The sequence below is a fragment of the Cydia amplana genome, chromosome 21 (genome assembly GCF_948474715.1).
Source record: "Cydia amplana chromosome 21, ilCydAmpl1.1, whole genome shotgun sequence".
Taxonomy (NCBI): domain Eukaryota; kingdom Metazoa; phylum Arthropoda; class Insecta; order Lepidoptera; family Tortricidae; genus Cydia; species Cydia amplana.
The window spans coordinates 2,770,084-2,791,432 of record NC_086089.1 but is presented as its reverse complement, the minus strand read 5'-3'; the positions used below and the strand labels follow the sequence as shown (position 1 = coordinate 2,791,432).

The 21,349-nt window shown below is 36.4% G+C and overlaps 1 protein-coding gene across 1 annotated transcript in view; it reads right to left on the bottom strand.

Moving 5' to 3' along the window:
• The window catches only part of LOC134657798 (inactive dipeptidyl peptidase 10), a 407,506-nt gene that overhangs the window by 265,327 nt on the left and 120,830 nt on the right, over positions 1-21,349 (bottom strand). The gene's annotated exons all lie outside the window — the stretch shown is intronic.

Below are 21,349 nucleotides of genomic sequence, written 5' to 3'. Positions count from 1 at the left end.
TTACACGAAGTATCGTAAAAGTGCCAAAAAGATACTGCTAACTATAAGATAAGAACTACCCCTATGGGTATGGGTACTACCTATGGGTTTAAAGGTGTGTGCACGACCCTTTAAATGACAAATAAGAGTACGGGAGTAGAAAAACCAAGTTTCAATACTCTTATTTTACCCGAATGACATTATTACTCGTATTTATTCATTCGGACATAATATTCGGACATTATATTCGGCAGGGCTATTATTACACTTTGTAAAATTGAAAAATTAAAAAAAAAATTAAATGTAAATAATTTCAAAATTGCTTTATTAGGGTTAGATATGAGGATATTACGGATAATTTGAGGTATATTTTACAAAAAAAAATTAACGGTATTGTATCTGAAGAAGCCCAAACTTGGTATGTTTTGAAAACTATTTTTATTATAATTTAAACAAAATGACTGAAATGTAACGATGTGATATATTTTTAGCATTGGCTCAGAAAGCCCTTTCGTTGAATACCACACACGATAGGTTTCTTATTTTTTTTTTTCATACAAAAGAAACATAACGTCATAACTCCTCTCGTTTTTTTTTATTTGTTGGCGCTTCGGGTCAAATTGTTTCAAATGTCCTAAAGATCAATCGTACCGATTTTCAGACCTTTAACACCATTTGCAGCATTTTACTGATTTTCGCGGTGTACCGCCAGCGCTAGAAGTCGGCAGCAAAGAGTAGTGTAATATATAGGACAGTCGGCAGTCAACGTTTGTTCCTAATAAATATAACATTGATGAATAAAGACGGTTTCCTTCCGCGAAACCAATTTCGTTATGTGCCACCATTAAATTTCCCTCGGATATGCAAGAGTGATAGAGAAGCAAATACCTATCGCAATTTCCCCCATTCCCCTTTGGATGGTTCTTGTTTGAGTTATAATAATGTCATTGTATGGAGGACTCAACCTTTCCGTTGCATTTTTAAAGTGTTTTTATATCGACATGACACTGGCTAAATGCCAAAAAAAAACCGCTGTCATAGTAACGAAAATAATAAACACGTCCATCGAAATAAACAACGTAATATACAAGAAAAACTGGAAAAATAGTATATGATAAATATGTAAAACATCATTAATTATCGAATTAAAATTACATACAACATTGTGTAAAAAAATTTAGGCAAATTATACAGCCCGATTATACGGGTTACATCTTGAAAAAAAAAATGATTATCTTGGAAAGAAGAGTAAATATACATAGGTGAACACAATGGTGAACAAAGGTATAGTAAAATAGGTAGGTAAATAATTCAGGGTTTGCTTGTCTGGTCCACGCATGCTGTACCTACCACGACCACGGCACGGCCGTCTCCTGCTAACTTTTCGCTATAATATTAAAATCATAGGTATTAGACCTATGATTTTACTATTATAGCGAACAAATATTTCATGTTCATGATCTCGAATTTAAGACTTTAGCTTAGATTTATGGCGTGCGGCCTAGCGCGCGTTGCCTCTATGAGGAGCTGTCAAAGCGCTTTATATCTGTATGCTTCTGATGATGCGGATCAGCATTGTTATCCAGCGGGGCAAGCGGTCAGCCTGCAGCCTTTCTGGGCACCCTACCGCACTTGGTAGGTCACTACCACGATTTAGGGCAAATAATTTATTTATAAGTTTTTAATAATATATATCTTATACCTTTAAACGAGCAATTCTTGTATATTTATTTATTTATTTATATATATTTCGGGGATCTCGGGAACGACTCTAACGATTTAGATGAAATTTGCTATATGGGGGTTTTCGGGGGCGCAAAATCGATCTAGCTAGGTTTTATATCTGGGAAAACGCGCATTTTTGAGTTTTTATATGTTTTCGAGCAAAGCTGGGAAGACATTAAGTTTTTAATTTAAGTGTTTTTATCATGTTTCATATTTAAACTTACAGATGTGGACCACCAGCGTGGTTTTCTTATTTCCTGTTACCAACCTGAAACACCATACCTACTTGAATATCAGAAAATAATCTATAGTGAAGAAAATTAAATAAAGTTTAATGCTTAAAAACTTTAATGTTTTATTAAAATTAAACGAAAAAAAATGTGTAAACTGAAATATAGCTGGTCAACCAAATCTTGTCAGTCAAAAAAGGCGCGAAATTTAAATTTTCTATGGGACGATATCCCTTCGCGCCTACAACTACATTTTTCAAATTTGCCGCCTTTTTCTACTGTCAAGTTCTGGTTGACCAAGTATAGATCTAATTTTTTTATTTGTAGTTGAATAACATATATGTATTTAATTTCCTTTAATTAAAAATCATCTCTGTGTAGATACATATTAAACAATAGGTACTTTTAGGTCTTGGTAAGTAATATAGCCAAATACAGTAGGTCTTATGACTATATTACTTACCAGTATTTGGCTACATTACTTACCAAGACCGGAGCCTGACCTGTCAGTCACCAACTATTTTGATGCTCTTTGTAGGTAGCATCAAAATAGTTGGTGACACAAAGTTACCAAGTTACTAAGGTAGGTACCTATATAGTAGGTAGTAGTAGTGCAATATTTAGTCAAAATATTTTGACTAATTTAGATTATTTTTATGCCAAAAAGGTAATACAAGCTATAGCTGGTCAAGCAGATCTTGTCAGTAGAAAAGGCGGCAAATTTGAAAAATGTAGGCGCGAAGCTTGGAGGATACAACTAAACGGAGTAGCCATTAACAGGCTTTCCCCTCTGTCGAAAATAGGCGGCCAACGGTCATACACAATGTATGGACTGACGTTTATCTGACATGGCTATTTTTACGTTACGCATACATTTGACGTTCCCCTCCCCCGCAAAAATCGGCAGACTGTTTTGTACAGAAAATTACAGACATGGCGTCTCCGTTTGATTATATCCTCTAAGGCGCGAAGGGATATCGTCCCATAGAAAATTTGAATTTCGCGCCTTTTTTACTGTCAAGATCTGCTTGACCAGCTATATTCATGTTCCACTTAGAAATAAAATACGGACTTTTCTGAATATATGGTTTACGAAATGTGTTAAGGTACAACTTGTGGTTTGTTAACGTGGATTAGAAATAGGCAGCTTGAGTTGAGAGAGGTGATGAGTAAATTCTTTAATTTTTTTTACAATTTTGAGCGTTTATAAGAGAATGTGTGGAGCAAGCATTATTTGACGTGTAGGTGTGGGTTCAACAAAAAGATCGCTTGTCAATAAGGCATTCTTGCTGTTAAAATTCAATTATTAATAGCCTTTATCGACCATCAGCAATGTAGTCCCTTTTTGATTGATGGAAATTGTCACGTAAGTTCCACTACTCGCCGCCGCATCGCCTACAGCGCATTCGTTGGTCTATCGCTCACAAGATGTCATTAATTCATGTAAACTTACGTACTGAAAAAAAAAAGTTTTACTCTTTGCTATAAATTACCCTTTCGCACGTCAAAAACTCCAAGATGGTGCCGAAGGTCATAGAGAACCAAGTCTACCTTTGGAATCATTACTTGTCAAAATTTGACATTAGCAATCCACAGTTAGGTGACAACCAAACCAAACCATTATAAACCTTAAAGTAATAATAAAACAAAGTTGTTTTTTGTTAAATTATTGTTTGTACCAAATGAACTTCAGCACTTGATGAACTTCAAATGAACTTCAGCTGTTGAATTTCAAATGACGCGAAATCTGACAGTTGTACATGTCGAATAAGGGCCCAGGTTTCGCATCCATATGTCATGCACTTTTTTCCAGTGAAACCTAATATACCTAAAGTTAATATGGGTAAGTGTGGATGGCCTTGTCATTGGGGCTTGATTACGTATTGATTAGTGTTTATTGTGAGTACATTACATTTGCTACATAGTACTTGTCTTTCGTGTAAAATTAAAAAATTAAGGCAGGAATATCGATTTTGAGATTTGCGGCAGCAACGCAGTCGGCAGTAATGTCGTGGTACAATACCGCTGCAGTAATTCTGCCGACTGCATACCTACTGCAGTAAACGTCAAATTAATTGTAAATGTATAAAATGACCTTTTTGCTGGTGCGATCTGAATTTGAACGTTACCTTTATGCAAAAATGGGTCTCCAACCCGTGCTCGGTCACCGTTGTTCACTAGCAAACCCGGCAGACTTTATTCTCGTCTAATACTAGATTGTTAATCAAGGGTTGAAAGTGACCCATTTAAAGCTGAGATAAGTATTGTTGTTTTTTCTAGCGACTTGTCTTCCTATACAACTTCATTCCTGAAGTAGGTTTTATGAATGGCCAATTTCTAGAATGGTCTATACTTTACAATCTTTGCATGATGACTGCTCCTAACACTTGCGGCGGTGGCAAAGTTTTAGATAAATCCACGATAAATCAATAAGTATATAGGTGTTTTCCATGAAATTTGTTGGAAAATAACTTTACCTAACATTATTTACTTACAACTAAAAGTTACCACACTTGTGTCGATGTTAGAAAGAGAGCTTGTGTACTTAAAAAGATTGCAAAAAAAGTTTAAATGTAGGGACCAACATTTTAGGATCTTGGCAAAGCTTTTTCAAAGTGTCATTAATCATTTGAAGGGACACACAAAAGAGATTAAGGCCGTGCATCGAAAAATAACAGGATCTTAGAAAGGTGGCAGTGGCTAGCCCCGGAAACAAACAGTAGTGATTTTCGGATATATGTTTCTTGACTATATGATAAGAGATTTCGTAGTAGTCGAAACACGAATGCTTAAAATTTTCTCGATAGAAAATAAATCCAAACTTACGTGTTCATTTTTCGGTTTTAGCTTCGTGCAACTAGAAAACACATCCATATCCAGCACAATCCACCTTACAGCAAAGGTTTTCATCTCGTCTTAACTTTCAAAGAACTAAATATTAACTTATTATCCTTTACCGATGGATTTATTATCGATTTTTGATTTTATGAATTCAACAGCAAACGCCCATTTTACGCAGTTCGGTTTCTCTTTCTGTCATGCGTCAAAGTCATAAATGCATCCTTTATGCCAGTAATGTTAGATGGCCGTCGTGCCTCAAAGAGGTAAGACCTATGTCACTTCGCGCAGCGCTCCGAATTACGTAAAATTTTAATATCCAATAAACGTTGAGTCGTAACTCCATTGAGTAGTAACGGAATCGGAGGTAAACCTATGATGGTGCCTTCTTACAGGCCTATACGTTACGCATGTGTGCGTGTTTGCTTAGCTACGTCATGCTACGTCGAAATCTATACTCTTTGTCAGTTACAACGGGTTAGGAAATTTCGACAGATATTGAAATGTATCGGTAGCTGTTTGGTATTTAGCCATCAGAATCTAACCGTAACTTTTTGCTTTATTTTTGTTTAAAAATAAAATATCTATAAGAATATATTTTTTGCTTTTTTTCTATTGTAATGATAAAAATAAATCTAGTATGTTTCATGCTCAAATAATTTAAAATAATTGAATAAATATTGAAAACTAATTGATATTATTCGTTTTAATTATTATATTATTAAGTTTGTTTGAATAAAATATTTTATTTCAATAATACGAAAAGTTATTATATTTAAGTACCACTAAAAAAGGTCCCTACTTACAAAAACTCACTTGCACGGGCCGGGGTTCGAACCCGTGACCTCCGGTTTGAAAGTCGCACGCCACTACAATTTCACATAAGTAATTTACAATGACATGATACCGTGGAAAAAGTGAATATTACAATGTACTTGTGTTACTATCATTTTATAGTTTATTTTGGCTTGACAAGGAGGAATGAGAAAAACGTGCAGAGCGAGAGGATTAAATCTCTCTGTCCCTTTCTTAAAGTAGCCAATCCTAATTATGACATCTGTTTTGATATTAATTCTTTGAACATAATTTGTCGATGTTCTTTTTTAGGGTTCCGTAGCCAAATGGCAAAAAACGGAACCCTTATAGATTCGTCATGTCTGTCTGTCTGTCTGTCTGTCCGTCTGTCCGTCTGTCTGTCCGTCCGTAGGTCACAGCCACTTTTCTCCGAAACTATAAGAACTATACTGTTGAAACTTGGTAAGTAGATGTATTAAATAGAAAAAAAACAATAAATTTTTGGGGTTCCCCATACTTCAAACTGAAACTCAAAAAATTTTTTTTCATCAAACCCATACGTGTGGGGTGTCTATGGATAGGTCTTCAAAAATGATATTGAGGTTTCTAATATCATTTTTTTCTAAACTGAATAGTTTGCGCGAGAGACACTTTCAAAGTGGTAAAATGTGTGTCCCCCCCCCTGTAACTTCTAAAATAAGAGAATGATAAAACTAAAAAAAATATATGATGTACATTACCATGTGAACTTCCACCGAAAATTGGTTTGAACGAGATCTAGTAAGTAGTTTTTTTTTTAATACGTCATAAATCGCCTAAATACGGAACCCTTCATGGGCGAGTCCGACTCGCACTTGGCCGCTTTTATATCATCGAGAAAGATTTTTATTTAAAAAATGTGTTGAATTTATATGTTTTATTTATGTTTTTTTGGCATAAATTTCATTACTTTGACAAACGTTTTGATGTGATGTGTGAAACGAACCATGTGATCAACGATTTATCTAATAAAACTTCATTTAGTCGAAAAAAATAGTTGTCTACTACCGGGTGGAAAAAAATTATGGGCCCTGGAGGGAAAGTGCCTTAAAACCTTAAGTTTGCTCATTTTACTTAAATGAAACATTATTGTTTTTTAAAGAAACAACTGCATTCAAAGATTTTTGAAGTGAAAACTTCTTTAGCGGCGCTAGGCACTTTTTGAGGTGGGGAAAAAATGATAAACTCGAGACAGCGTAAGGCGATCATGTGACCGTAAGGTTTAGATGGCATTTAAATCAATAAAGAAAAACTCAATGACATTACATGAAAAAGGTTATAATCTTGTACGGGCTGAAATACGAGGATCTCACAGTATTATAACTTTATACCACTCAAATATAATTCAATAAAGCTACATCTTGATGAAATCGCTAATAAAAGTGAACTCTAGTACTGGTGAATAAAACTCAAAATATCATGACCAAATATATTTAGATGCGAGGTCTGCAAGGTAACTTTACAATTTCTATTCGAATTTTAAACAATTAACGCTATAAATTTGAATTTCGAATTTTAAACAAGCTCACTGACCAGCAATTTCGGAACCACAAGTTTTCAATAGAAAGGAGGATGGGTCAATTATACATAGTGCTGCAGACATTTTGGACTAGTCATTGAGTTTTAACTTCTGTCGGCACTCCCGGAATGCAACACGTTGTTTTTTTTAAATTCGCTTAGTCGAGCCCGGGAATCGAACCTACTTTTTCCACACTGTATAAAATAACAAAATGCTTTTCTTCTGGTAACTTAAATGTTCTATCTATCTTGGTGATATGTCAATGCAATCAAATAATCTGAAAAAATAATAATAACCCAATTTATGAATTCCGTTCCTTCAGAAAAATGCGAAATGTACGTACAATTTTTAGGGATATCGTACTTTTCCCAGAGACAAATTTCGTTGGCTAAGAGACATTTTCACTGATCCAAATCTGTACTAAAAATCTAACATACAATGATAAGGACTTAATCGTTTTAAGCTCAAGAGTGAGTTTTCCTAAAGCATTTTCTAAAAATTATGTCTTTATTAACGTTAGGAGTGCACTGCAGCATGTCAAATGTATGCCAAAATGTCAAGGGAGAGAACAATAAATTAAGTTTCAATTCCACTTCCACTCATCAGCAAAGTGATATAAGTATATCAGCAGTTTAAAGTTATTTTAGATAACAAAATTAGCGCATCAAAAAAATCAAAGTGCATAGAAAAAAAGTCTCCTGAGTCATAATAAAATTGATGTCTCTTGGGTCACCAGAAAAGTCACCAGGGAGAACGATGACCCAAATCACATTTAAAAGAAAAGGTAAATTTTGTGTACTACCTACGAACATTTTTCAAAAAACTATGTTTTTATAACATATTAGACCCAGGATAGATCTAATACCTCTTTTCGTACCCCGGATAAAAGTAACTGAAACGTTACGTTATTAGGTTCACGATGCCGCGTTGTGCCCTTGCCTTCGTTGCGATATGTTTGGTAAGTCAGGAGACTTAAAAAATGAGCCATGATTTTGGGACATATTAACAAATATTTTTTTGAATAGGTATATATTAATTTTAGCGGACTTTAATAATTTACCAGTTAAATTAGATGTAAATACCTTTTTAGTTAATCGTTAATATGATATATTAGTAGCAGTAAAACACTTTATTGTACAAAAAGACACATAAAACATGAAAAAACACATCCTTCGTATATGGTAGAATATATTTTTCACACTTATAGGTAAAAACCAAAACCGATACGCGATTGGGATACGCTCTTTTCGTATGGGATACAAAAAAAAATTCTCCTGGGTCACCAAGAAAAATCGACATATTAAAATAATTCAGTTCGTTTTTAAGTTCTAGTCAGATTGACTTTTTGGTTATTTGAGATAAATTACAATAACGCTTAGATTTGAAAAACATGATTTTCTATTTTGTTGCGATCGACCCGGGTAATAAAAATACGGCGAATTTGAACTTTTGTTTGTTGTCGTTGTAAAATGTATTAAAAAATAATGTAGGCACCCCTGACAATTGAAATTCAAAATTATCCAGAAAAAGCGGCCAAGTGCGAGTCGGACTCGCCCATGAAGGGTTCCGTATTTAGGGGATTTATGACGTATTAAAAAACAACTACTTACTAGATCTTGTTCAAACCAATTTTCGGTGGAAGTTTGCATGGTAATGTACATCATATATTTTTTTTAGTTTTATCATTCTCTTATTTTAGAAGTTACAGGGGGGGGGGACACACATTTTACCACTTTGGAAGTGTCTCTCGCGCAAACTATTCAGTTTAGAAAAAAATGATGTTAGAAACCTCAATATCATTTTTGAAGACCTATCCATAGATACCCCACACGTAGGGGTTTGATGAAAAAACATTTTTTGAGTTTCAGTTCTAAGTATGGGGAACCCCCAAAAAAAATTTTTTTTTTCTATTTTTGTATGAAAATCTTAATGCGGTTCACAGAATACATCTACTTACCAAGTTTCAACAGTATAGTTCTTATAGTTTCGGAAAAAAGTGGCTGTGACATACGGACGGACAGACGGACAGACAGACAGACATGACGAATCTATAAGGGTTCCGTTTTTTGCCATTTGGCTACGGAACCCTAAAAATGAGTGTTTCAAAAAGGCACCCTGTATTCCTTACATACCTAAATAATCTCTTATTCAATAAAACATATAATTACTAAACACTGTGATTTATTTCAAATAAATGCAAATCGATCGGATAAAAGATATTAATACCTACCTATACAACAATGAATACGAGTACAGTCAGCTGCAATAATATGTTACACACCGAAGGCCGTTTTGCGGTAGATAGATGTTAGATCTTATTTGTAGAGCCATAAGAGCGTGTCACATATTTTTGCGGCCGTCGAAGAGTAACATATTATTGCAGTACCTATGAAAAATTCGAGGGTTAAAAAGCATTTCAACCAAAGCATTTATAATAATAACGACTATGGACGCCTGCAACCCCAGGGGTATTGTAACCCCATAACAATAAGGTTGAAATTTGCATTTAGTGACCGCAAAGTCAGGTGAGCGTAATCAAGTAAATCTCTTTTCATCATATTTTATCAAAAATAATCTCTTTTCTGTTCTTGTGCTATTTTCTTATTATCAATACTCTTAACTTATATGCTATATACGCTGCTGCTTCTATGCTGTTAACATCTTCCAAAACAACAATAAATATTCAGGTTTATTAATTAATTATTTTATTGTTTGCTATTATGAACAAGTAACAACGCCATCTGTTTCAATTTTTTCCGAATTTAAGTTTATGGCCGACCGCAGCGACCGCGTATAATGGTAGTTAACTTCTGTAACGTTAGATGGTGCTAAAAGGTCACACAAACTTCACGTGCGGCGCGAAGCGTTTCCATGTGTGCGTGTTAGCGGGGAGGGAAGAACTAGCGGGCGTGGTTTACGAAGCGCCAGACGCGGCTGCAGTAGGCCCTTAAAGCATGTCATACAACATTTTGGACACAAAATGATGTCTGTCATTAATTTTCATTTGTTTTGTCCGACCGGCAAAAAATACGAGTAATGTGTTTAGGGCGTAGCTATGTATGTTTGATTCTTTTTATAAAGGTAAAAAGACATTTGAAACTCGATTTACTTTTCGGCGAAATTAGAATTTATTCGCGAACAGGGTGAGGGAACATCAAAAAGTTTCTCGACAGTATTTTTGAGGTTATGTTTCTTTCGGAAGGGGATGGTCTGTGCCACATTTCGGAGTAAACAAACCCCATTCTCTTAGCGATGGCCGCTCGGTAATGACGAATTTCCGTAGCGCTGTACAGGGGTCGCCTTAGAATGACTTTGCTGGAATACTACCCTAGTTTAGTGACCTAAGGGCCGGTACGTATACCTAGTCACATCAAATAGATAGTGGCGGCCAAATACACTCATAGACAAATTAGAAAGGAACGCAAATAATAATAAAATTTTGATATTACGTACACCGTACTTTAGGAGCTGTCATGTGACTACGTCACATGGGAGCCAGGGGGAACAATTTATTCACTGATCATTACTTTTCTGTTACCTACAGGTAGTTTGTGAAGTTCTGAAGAAGAAGAGATCTGATAACTTTTTGACAGTGCGTATACGTCTTGACAACATTTTACATGAAAATGTTTTCGGTGAGATACTATATTTACAAGACCTTAATATTGTCATTGTCTTAAAGACGTATAAGTACCTAAATTTGTATACTACTAGTACGTATAAGTACCTAAATATAAACGTCTCATGCCATTGTATGGTATGAGACGTTTCTTGTAAAATGTAGCACAGGACGGATTGCGAATTGCGACAGACAAGTATATAATACCGGGATATTGGACGCAACGGGCCGCGAACAAATACATATACAAAAGGCCTATTCTGAAGGAACTTTTATCATAGATTTGTAATTTTAAACCACCACTAATGTGAGGTGAGGTGTCTCATGTGAAGCTCCAGTCTTAAGATGTGTGATTTTTTTCTGTTTTTTTTTGTTATCTAGTGCAGCATGCTTGGAAGCTTTCAATTCTGTGTTCCAAACACAACTTGCTTTAAACACTGCGCATGCATTGTTCTTACGACCCTAAAGTTGATGCAACTGAGCATTGTCTCATTTATCAGATCAGTGCGACGCTAATTACTGTCCTAGGACAAGGTTGCATTTTCACCAAATTCCATATAGGTACCTAACCATCGAACCTACTTATAATTTCACGAGAATAGGGTATTTGACTGTATCTATTTAAAATAAATTATTTTACAGCATTCATGAAATACTCGTAAAGCACCAGAAGGCTAATAGAGAACCGTAGACTAGTAGTCAAATACCCTATCGTCGAAGAGTAGAGAAATGCGACATGTACATAGACTAGAACAGAACTAGACTAGAACTAGACATACGAAAGCATTTTTTACCCAAGTAAAAAGCGAGACGCCTCACTCGGCCTTCGCCCTGGTAGCTCAATAATAAACTTGTATGTATTACTCGTAAAAAGAGAAAACAAGCAACAACGGTTGCATTCCGGGAGTGCCGATAGAAGTGAAAACTCACCTCACTATGTTACCGACGCCCGGTAACACGATACATACGTTCTATTCATTTATTACATATTATTTATCATTCTCAAATAAGATCACACTTTTTCATTGACATGTTTATTTACATACTGCCATGACAACGTCAAATTATTTCTTCTTCTTTATTTGCCATGCCCTAACGGACGTCGGCGACCACCTTTGCCATCTCTCTCCTGCTCTTAGCCATTTTGCCGGTATGGCTGCGTTATCAAATTATTTGAACATAGGTAAAGAGTCTTGAAAAGGAGTCCGCAACATAAATATGTCAAATAATATTGAGTTTTTCTTTATTGATTTAAATGCCATTTAAATGATGAGTGGCCACCTTACGGGCCTTACGGTCACGTGATCGCCTTACGCCCCTTACGGTCACGTGATCGCCTTACGCTGTCTCGAGTTTAACATTTTTTCCCCACCTTAAAAAGTGCCCAGCGCTGCTAAAGAAGTTTTCACTTCAAAAATGGTGGCAAGTTTATTTGTCGTTAGTCACAAGAATACCCGCCGCGCATTACTCGTCGCCGACCTTTGACGTCGTTTTATCTCCACTGGGGCGTTTTATTCAATCGGAACTACGGTTTTTCATTAAAAAAGGCTTTGTCGCAACCGCGGTAGTTACCTATTGCGAGACATCAAAAGTGTCGAGGTAAATAAATTGGAACTGTATTAATTGCTGTGAAGCTTTACGCGAGCAGGAAAAGTGTTTTTAGGGTTCCGTACCCAAAGGTTAAAAACGGGACCCTATTACTAAGACTCCGCTGTCCGTCCGTCCGTCCGTCCGACCGTCTGTCACCAGGCTGTATCTCACGAACCGTGATAGCTAGACAGTTGAAATTTTCACAGATGATGTATTTCTGTTGCCGCTATAACAACAAATACTAAAAACAGAATAAAATAAAGATTTAAGCGGGGCTCCCATACAACAAACGTGATTTTTGACCGAAGTTAAGCAACGTCGGGCGGGGTCAGTACTTGGATGGGTGACCTTTTTTTGTTTGCTTGTGTTTTTTGCTTGTTTTGCTCTATTTTTTGTTGATGGTGCGGAACCCTCCGTGCGCGAGTCCGACTCGCACTTGGCCGGTTTTTGACAAACTGATTAATGTATCGCGCAGTAAAGTCGTGGTTCTGATATCATGACGTTTGGTGTCACAAATACGGCCATTTGGGCACCAAAATTGTTGATGGAAACTTAACTTTATTATTTTTATGGCGTAAAAACAGTCAGGATGATAGGTGATGTGACAATGATATAATATTCTCCATTATTGTGTACATTTATAACAAAAGTAGTCTTGATTCTGGCCAGTCAAATAGGATCCCAGCTATAAACAGACTGAGGTTTAGTGCGGCATGTCACACATTAAATTCAATCAGGTTATTCAATTATCTGTGTTAAGTACCTAATTGATGCTGGTAACAACAGCAACCAGGATAACCACACATCGGGAAACAGGGTGATTTAACCCCTGGAGCGCCCCAGAATTACCGTAGTATGGAACTCCTATACTAGTTACTAGCACACGTGTCTTGTTAGGGCGCTCCACGGGTTAATATTCCATTATCGCGTAACAATGTTTAACAACAACAAATAGGGAGGCGTAATTAATTTAGCTATTTTGCGCAATTTCAGGACAATTTTTCCTGTAATTGATATGTATAGAGCATCAGGCTATTCATATTAATATGAAAATTTCGTTTAATTATTTTGAGCCTAGGTGAGCAGCTTTAGTATAAAATAAATGGAAAATACATACATATTACGTATTATGTTTGTTAAACTACATGCCCCAAAAGTTTCACTAAATTAGCAATTATGATTTTGACTTCAATAGATTCGAGGATTTTGTACAGGCTTTATTTGATTCCTTTCATCCAGTATGGACGGCTCAGATTCAGTAGTCAACCCCATACATTCTTCTAGAAAATAATGTGCGAGCCTTTTGTCCTACTTTAACTTACTTATTAACTCAATGAGCGTCAATCTAACAAAGTCTCTGAATATCAATAAAATAAATAGGTATCCATCCGCAATGCCTTGGAAATTTATATTTAAATTTGTGACGTCCCACGGGTAAAGGTACCTTATGGCCGTTGGCGCTTACGCTATTATTAACGCCGCTCCGCCGCCGCGCGCTATTATTATTGCGGCGCTATGCGACGTAAGCGTCAAGTGCTATAAGGTACCCTTTGCCGTGGAACGTCACATTTTATCACAGGGATCCGTTATTAATGCGGTGTAGCCGCAAAACGCTTAATTTCTGGCTTGATGGGATTACCGGCCGCGGGCGCGAGGCGGGCGTTAATTACGTTCTGTCAAGTTATTCGCTAAGTCGACAAGGTCATAGACTCCGTCTGGTAAGTTCTAACTAGGGCTTGCAAATATTCGAAACTTTCAGATATTCGAATATTCGACTTTTTCTGACGACGTATTCGAATATTCGAATAATTATTCGAATATTATAAAAAATAAGAAAAGGAACGAGAAATCGGTTTATTATCGTTTTATTCAAAAGCTTTTTTCACATATTGCTTAAACTAAGGATATTTGGCAGAAATCCACTTAATTGACTAGATTTTATTATCCTACTATTTATAAGATGCCCACATTTATAAAAACAAGTAAAACGCCAAAATTAGACATATTTAATATTTCTAGATAAAACTTATTATAAATGCGTCGTTGCGTGAAATAATATAACTTTAACCATCCAACCAAACACGTATGTAAGATATTTTTTTAGTAGGTAATTATTTTCCGATTTAAATTAACTTGTCACTCAGAGGCCTGTAAAAAGGCCTTTAATTTCATTGTATTTTGAATCTTTATTGACTTTATTTGTTTTGGCAAGTTATTATTCCTAATGGTCGGCTAATTATATAATATTGGAATATTTAAGGGAAAAAGTTAGTTGAGTACTGGGTGGATTATTCGTCAGCTAAAGGTGCATGGTTAGATTACCAAGTTGGGCAGGTTTGGTATGATTAAATTTGAGAATTGCGATAAGTGGCAAGGCTTAGACTTCAAAAATTCGCTTAACGTACGCTTGTACTGAATATACAGAATGACCCTTTAACTTAAAACTTACGCACCGTGAAAATAACATACTTTTTGATTTCGTTTTCTTTTAAATTGAGTTAGGTTTCACTGTATTCACGAAGTCTATCGAGAGGAATACAGTAAAAATATGATTTCCTTCGTATTTGGGTACCTACCGTTCCTCATTCACTGTAAATACCCGTAAAACACACAGAAACTGTAACTACAGCGGATGACATAGATTTTTTATAGTAATAAAAAATATTCGAATATTCGAAACCTGAGCGGCCGAATATTCGAATATCAAAACAGGTCGAATATTCGACAAATTCGAATATTCGAATATTCGAATTGCAAGCCCTAGTTCTAACTAAGGTAAGTAGTCGCCCCAATTTGTCCCTCAGATCTGTCCATTTAGTACAAAATTGGTACAGTCAAGTGTAAATATATGGGTGCAAATAACTTACTCAAAAATATGTCCCATAGTTATTAATTCGCTGACAGAAATTGTATCTGTAACTACATTTATGTTATATCGCTTTTACTTAACTGTGACGCGGTGGGCAAAGTTATGTTAAAGGGCAAAGTTTTAAACTATACTTTATAATGTCGCTGTTCCGTCGTGGGTATACACGTAGCGAAAAATTTCTAATTTAGAATCATATGTTAATTTGAATCATATATTATTTATTCCTTTTTGACATTACCATCCCTTTTCCGTCATTCAGTTTATGATAAAGCTTCCATGAGGCAGCAGGGTTAACATAATTCAGCCGAATAACACAGATTCGTTATACTATTTAACGTTTCCAACGAAATTCAAAGAAGATTGAAAAGTCAACTCAATCCAAACACCGTATAAAGTTGTTTTTACAATGGAACTGTTGTTCCGAATATGACCAGAATTTAAGGTAATAATTTACAATTTTGTGACCCGGGTCGGATGTTAATTAGTCTTTCGTAAAATAACCTTATTTTTTTTTTAAGTTTATAATTTATAATTATATATTTATAAATTTAATAGTTTATAATTGATGTTTTATCTATAATTTGATTTAATTTATTCGGAGTTTCTCCTTTGGTAAACTCTTACGTAGTAATACGGAGCCACGATTAAATGTAAGGGTACCGATGTTTCCCTGTCTCATTTCCGCATTAACTGTCTGAAGTCCACATGTATGTCACCGCTTCAAACTTTTTTTATTCTTGCCGAGCTGTGAGGGTGTTTACCTTGCCAACTGCAACAGAACTGCGAGGCTTCACACAGATGAGTACTTTGTTTCCAAGTTAATCTAAATTTATAATTACTTATAGCAACCCGAGCTAGATAAAAAGATTCATCAAGAAGTTGTTTTTACCAACTGAAGAAGGGACATTTATGGTTTATTAATGTTTTAGCTAGAAGCTGTGCTTGCAAGAAAGTTGAATTGAACCTCCGCGGAGACTTGCAGCTGCCAGTCATATATTTATCTATAAAAAAGCGGCCAAGTGCGAGTCGGACTCGCCCATGAAGGGTTCCGTATTTAGGCGATTTATGACGTATAAAAAAAAACTACTTACTAGATCTCGTTCAAACCAATTTTCGGTGGAAGTTTACATGGTAATGTACATCATATATTTTTTTTAGTTTTATCATTCTCTTATTTTAGAAGTTACAGGGGGGGGGACACACATTTTACCACTTTGGATGTGTCTCTCGCGCAAACTATTCAGTTTAGAAAAAAATGATATTAGAAACCTCAATATCATTTTTGCAGACCTATCCATACATACCCCACACGTATGGGTTTGATGAAAAAAAAATTTTTGTGTTTCAGTTCGAAGTATGGGGAACCCCAAAAATTTATTGTTTTTTTTCTATTTTTGTGTGAAAATCTTAATGCGGTTCACAGAATACATCTACTTACCAAGTTTCAACAGTATAGTTCTTATAGTTTCGGAGAAAAGTGGCTGTGACATACGGACGGACAGACAGACGGACAGACGGACAGACGGACAGACAGACAGACATGACGAATCTATAAGGGTTCCGTTTTTTGCCATTTGGCTACGGAACCCTAAAAAGCGGCCAAGTGCGAGTCGGACTCGCCCATGAAGGGTCTGTATTTAGGGGATTTATGACGTATAAAAAAAACTACTTACTAGATCTCGTTCAAACCAATTTTCGGTGTAAGTTTGCATGGTGATGTACATCATATATTTTTTTTAGTTTTACCATTCTCTTATTTTAGAAGTTACGGGGGGGGGGGGGGGGCGACACACATTTTACCACTTTGGAAGTGTCTCTCGCGCAACCTATTCAGGTTAGAAAAAAATGATATTAGAAACCTCAATATCATTTTTGAAGACCTATCCAAAGATACCCCACACGTATGGGTTTGATGAAAAAAAATTTGTTGAGTTTCAGTTCTAAGTATGGGGAACCCCCAAAAAATTTTTTTTTCTATTTTTGTGTGAAAATAATGCAGTTCACAAAATACATCTACTTACCAAGGTTCAACAGTATAGTTCTTATAGTTTCGGAAAAAAGTGGCTGTGACATACGGACGGACAGACAGACAGACATGACGAATCCATAAGGGTTCCGTTTTTTGCCATTTGGCTACGGAACCCTAAAAAGTTAATGTCTTCTGTTTTTTTTTTCCTGTCAAACTTTACTTATTCATTGATCGTAAGGCCCCTCGCCCACGGTGACTTTTTGTAGCGACTTTGTAGCTGTAGCGCGTTAGCATCGCTTCTGTAGGAGTGACATTTATTATATGATTTACGTCTTTTTCTTATTTTTCCTTTACCTTCTTGTTAACTGACCAATCGTGTGCGCGAAGCTTGAACGAAGCGTATCCATTTTAGCGAAAATGCTTTTCATGTCCGGTCGTCCGGCTATTTTCCCGGGCGCAGCATGGTTCCATTTTTATCGCCTGTCACTATGCCCGTCACTTTCGCACTTACGTACTTGTTAGAAACGTGACAGCCATGGTGACAAACGATAAAAATGCGACCATGCTACCGCACTGATCACATTTCTCAACCAAATCTCTTAAAATTTTGTCAGATATTAATTATAGTACTTTTTTTAGGGTTCCGTACCCAAAGGGTAAAAACGGGACCCTGTTACTAAGACTCCGCTGTCCGTCCGTCCGTCCGTCCGTCTGTCACCAGGCTGTATCTCACGAACCGTGGTAGCTAGACAGTTGAAATTTTCACAGATTATGTATTTCTGTTGCCGCTATAACAACAAATACCAAAAACAGAATAAAATAAAGATTTAAGTGGGGCTCCCATACAACAAACGTGATTTTTGACCGAAGTTAAGCAACGTCGGGTGGGGTCAGTACTTGGATGGGTGACCGTTTTTTTGCTTGTTTTGCTCTATTTTTTGTTGATGGTGCGGAACCCTCCGTGCGCGAGTCCAACTCGCACTTGGCCGGTTTTTTTTTCAGTATTTGGATTCTGTTCAAAATGGTGGATTTTGACTATTTAGCTAGATTTTCATTAAGAATACCTACACATAAAATAGTATTATAATAATAGTATAATTAGTTTATTTTATCACTGACAGCAGGGAGCGGCCACCATTCGTGCCGTGATGAAGGCTCTATCTGAAGGATCTACATTATCCAACTGTGTTAATGCGAAATATAGGTCAGACATCATTTTGCAATTTTTACTAAACCAACTGCAGAACCCTGACAAATTGATGAAAATGGTAAGTTTGTAAGTGATGATAAATTGATAAATTGATGAAAATGATAAGTTTGTAAGTGATCATAAATTGATAAGTAGGTACTCAACATATTTACCCATGTGATCAAACACAACATATATGGACCTGGGTATGTATTGTAATATGGATTATAAAAAAAAACTGAAATAAACATTTTTTTTATTGTATGTAATTAAAAAACGGCTAACCGAAAGAGAGCTAGGGCGCACCGAAATGTCATCTCAGTCGAATCTTGAGCAGCCTAATAACTGAGGAAGTACCTCCACCATACAGAAGGCCCGACCTGCTAGCATGAGTTGCGTTCTGACTTCAAGTATGGACTCGCGCGCGAGAACGCAACTGTGTTCCTGATAATAAGTAATGTTGCCAGTGCTCGCAAGGAGAAATCCTTGTAAGCTTGTAGGGGCGGCAACGCTTCGCTTGTGTAACGCTTCTAGAATGTCAAGCGCCCACGGACTGCGGTGACTGATAAACATCAAGCGGGCCGCTAGATTTTTTGCCTCTGTCGTGGTATAAAAAACGCGAAAACGCGTGAAAATATCAACTACTGCAAAAATATTTCAGAGCCACAAACCGCGGTATTCGGAAAACAAGATCCGTTCTAGACTAGAGAACGATACGATATGTAAATCTAAACTACAACATATCTATCGTTATAGTTTAGATTTCAACTAGTTCTCTTTTGCAGCTCAATTCGGGCAACAAATGTCACTTTTACGTTAAAATATCGTAATAATATCTTGTGGAAATCGTTCAAGAGTATCTCCAGAATCGCGGAAATGTCAAATTTGACAGGTTAGATCTTAAACATATCGTTGTCGTATCTTGGTGATGCCTAATAGACATCTAATAATATTTATTCGATAAAAACAAAATAGTAGCAATACATTTACGAAACTTTTACACTTCGACAGCGCCATCTGATTTTATTTGCACTAACTACAGCGAAACCTCCTGAAAACTTTAGCTTTCAGGAAATTCGTTAACGCCGCTCGTCGGCAGATGGCGCCGCACTGCAGGGTTCCGCTACTCCTCGCTAGGTGCCGCTGGAAGTAATGTCATATAGTTTTCAACGACCAACGTTTTCACTCTGAATTACTCTGAAAGTTATTTGGAAACAGAAAATATAGGTTATAAAGGAAAGGTTGTGCTAACTTTACTAATTAATCTAGCAATATTTGTATGGTATCTAAATGTACTAGTAGTAGTAAGTAATTATAGAAATTAAAGGATACGAACATGTCATCTAAGGTTTAATTATTAAGAACACCCCATGCTTTTGCGCACTTTTAACCTTTTCGTCGCCGTGTCAAACACAAAAGCTGTCACGCAGACGCCACGTCACCGAAGTGTCTAAACTGAAATTGAAATTTATGCATATGCACGTAGGTCTAAGTTGCTCTGTGGTCTGTGACCGATTGATCGGTCTTTGGCGTTGAACCTACGGTGCGGATATATCGGTCATTGGCGTCCAAAAGGTTAACAAAATCAACAATTGTCAGTAGACCATCACAATGTTTTTTAATTAAAATTCCAAAGCCGACAAAAACATTGTACCTAATAACCGATGTCCTTGCCAATCAGGTTACACTCCGGCTCTCGGTATCACGGGGAAGTGTTTATGCGAGTATGCCCCAATAATTGGATCGGCAGCGCGGTGGTTCAATATGGGTCACGTCAAACAATGTCAACAAAAAGGGCTCTATTTACCGGGCGCAAGTTCTACTCATATGAGAAATACGAGCGCAAATAAAATGTACCTACCTACACATTAAGTTAGCTACAAAAAACAATTCTTTAAAAATCATCGCAAGAAATTTTACTTCACAATACGGAAGCCACTTAAAAATTAACATTCTCCAACCCCGGAGGATACAATTATCCTTGAACTTCGACATCAAAGCTCTTGGAGATATAAAAGATAAAGATAAAAGATAAAGATAAAATATGATAAGACGGACACGGCTGTCAGTTCCTGTTTCCGGGCATCCATCACGGGTGGTATTGAGTAGGGGAAAAAATGTCCCAACCGAAAGAGTACCTATGATAGATTATGAGGAGACGAGAGAAACTAATTTACTAGAGCAATAGTGCTAAAGATTAAGGGCCGCTCTGACGGTTAGTGATCTAGATTAGGGCTTAACCTATGAGCTAATAGGACCCAAAGATCACAGCCCATCACTCTTTAGTATATAACTACGACTTCCAGTCTTGACTTGTTTAGTAGGTACAACAGCTAGACTAGACTAGACCTAGACTATACAATTTATAGTTCTGTTAAATTACATAATACATTAATAGTACCTACAGTCAAAATATTACTAATACTACGGGTAAACAAACATAGGTTGCCGTAGGATACAAGTGAATGGTGTTGCTCGCTGAACCGATTTAGATAAAATTTATTATGGAGATAGTTTGAATCCTGTGGATGGATATATGATAGTTTTTATCAATCATTATCAACCATTCGACGCCTACAATTTCTCGGGCAGAAGGGCTTTATAAGCGGAGCCTGTGGGTCTGTTACTTATTTGCACCGAGTGCATCTGACGCAATTGGTAAAAGTAACGGTACTGCATGACTTCTTCGGCATATTTTCTCATTCTACCTCTACTCAGTAACTTTTAAAACGTTTCTTTTAAATGTGTAATAACGGCAACAAAAAGCGACTCACTGGTGCTGATAATACAACGTAATTAGTAATTACAAGAGACCGATGTAACAGATTTGTTAAAGGATCCATTTTCATTGATTACCAACTGAAAATTATTATCAAACTTTGTTAAATAACTTTGACTTTTGAATGTCTTTATTATCGCTAATGGATTTGCAAATTCAATTAATTGCCGAATTGAATAGTCACTGTCGAACGCCGACGTTCAAAACAT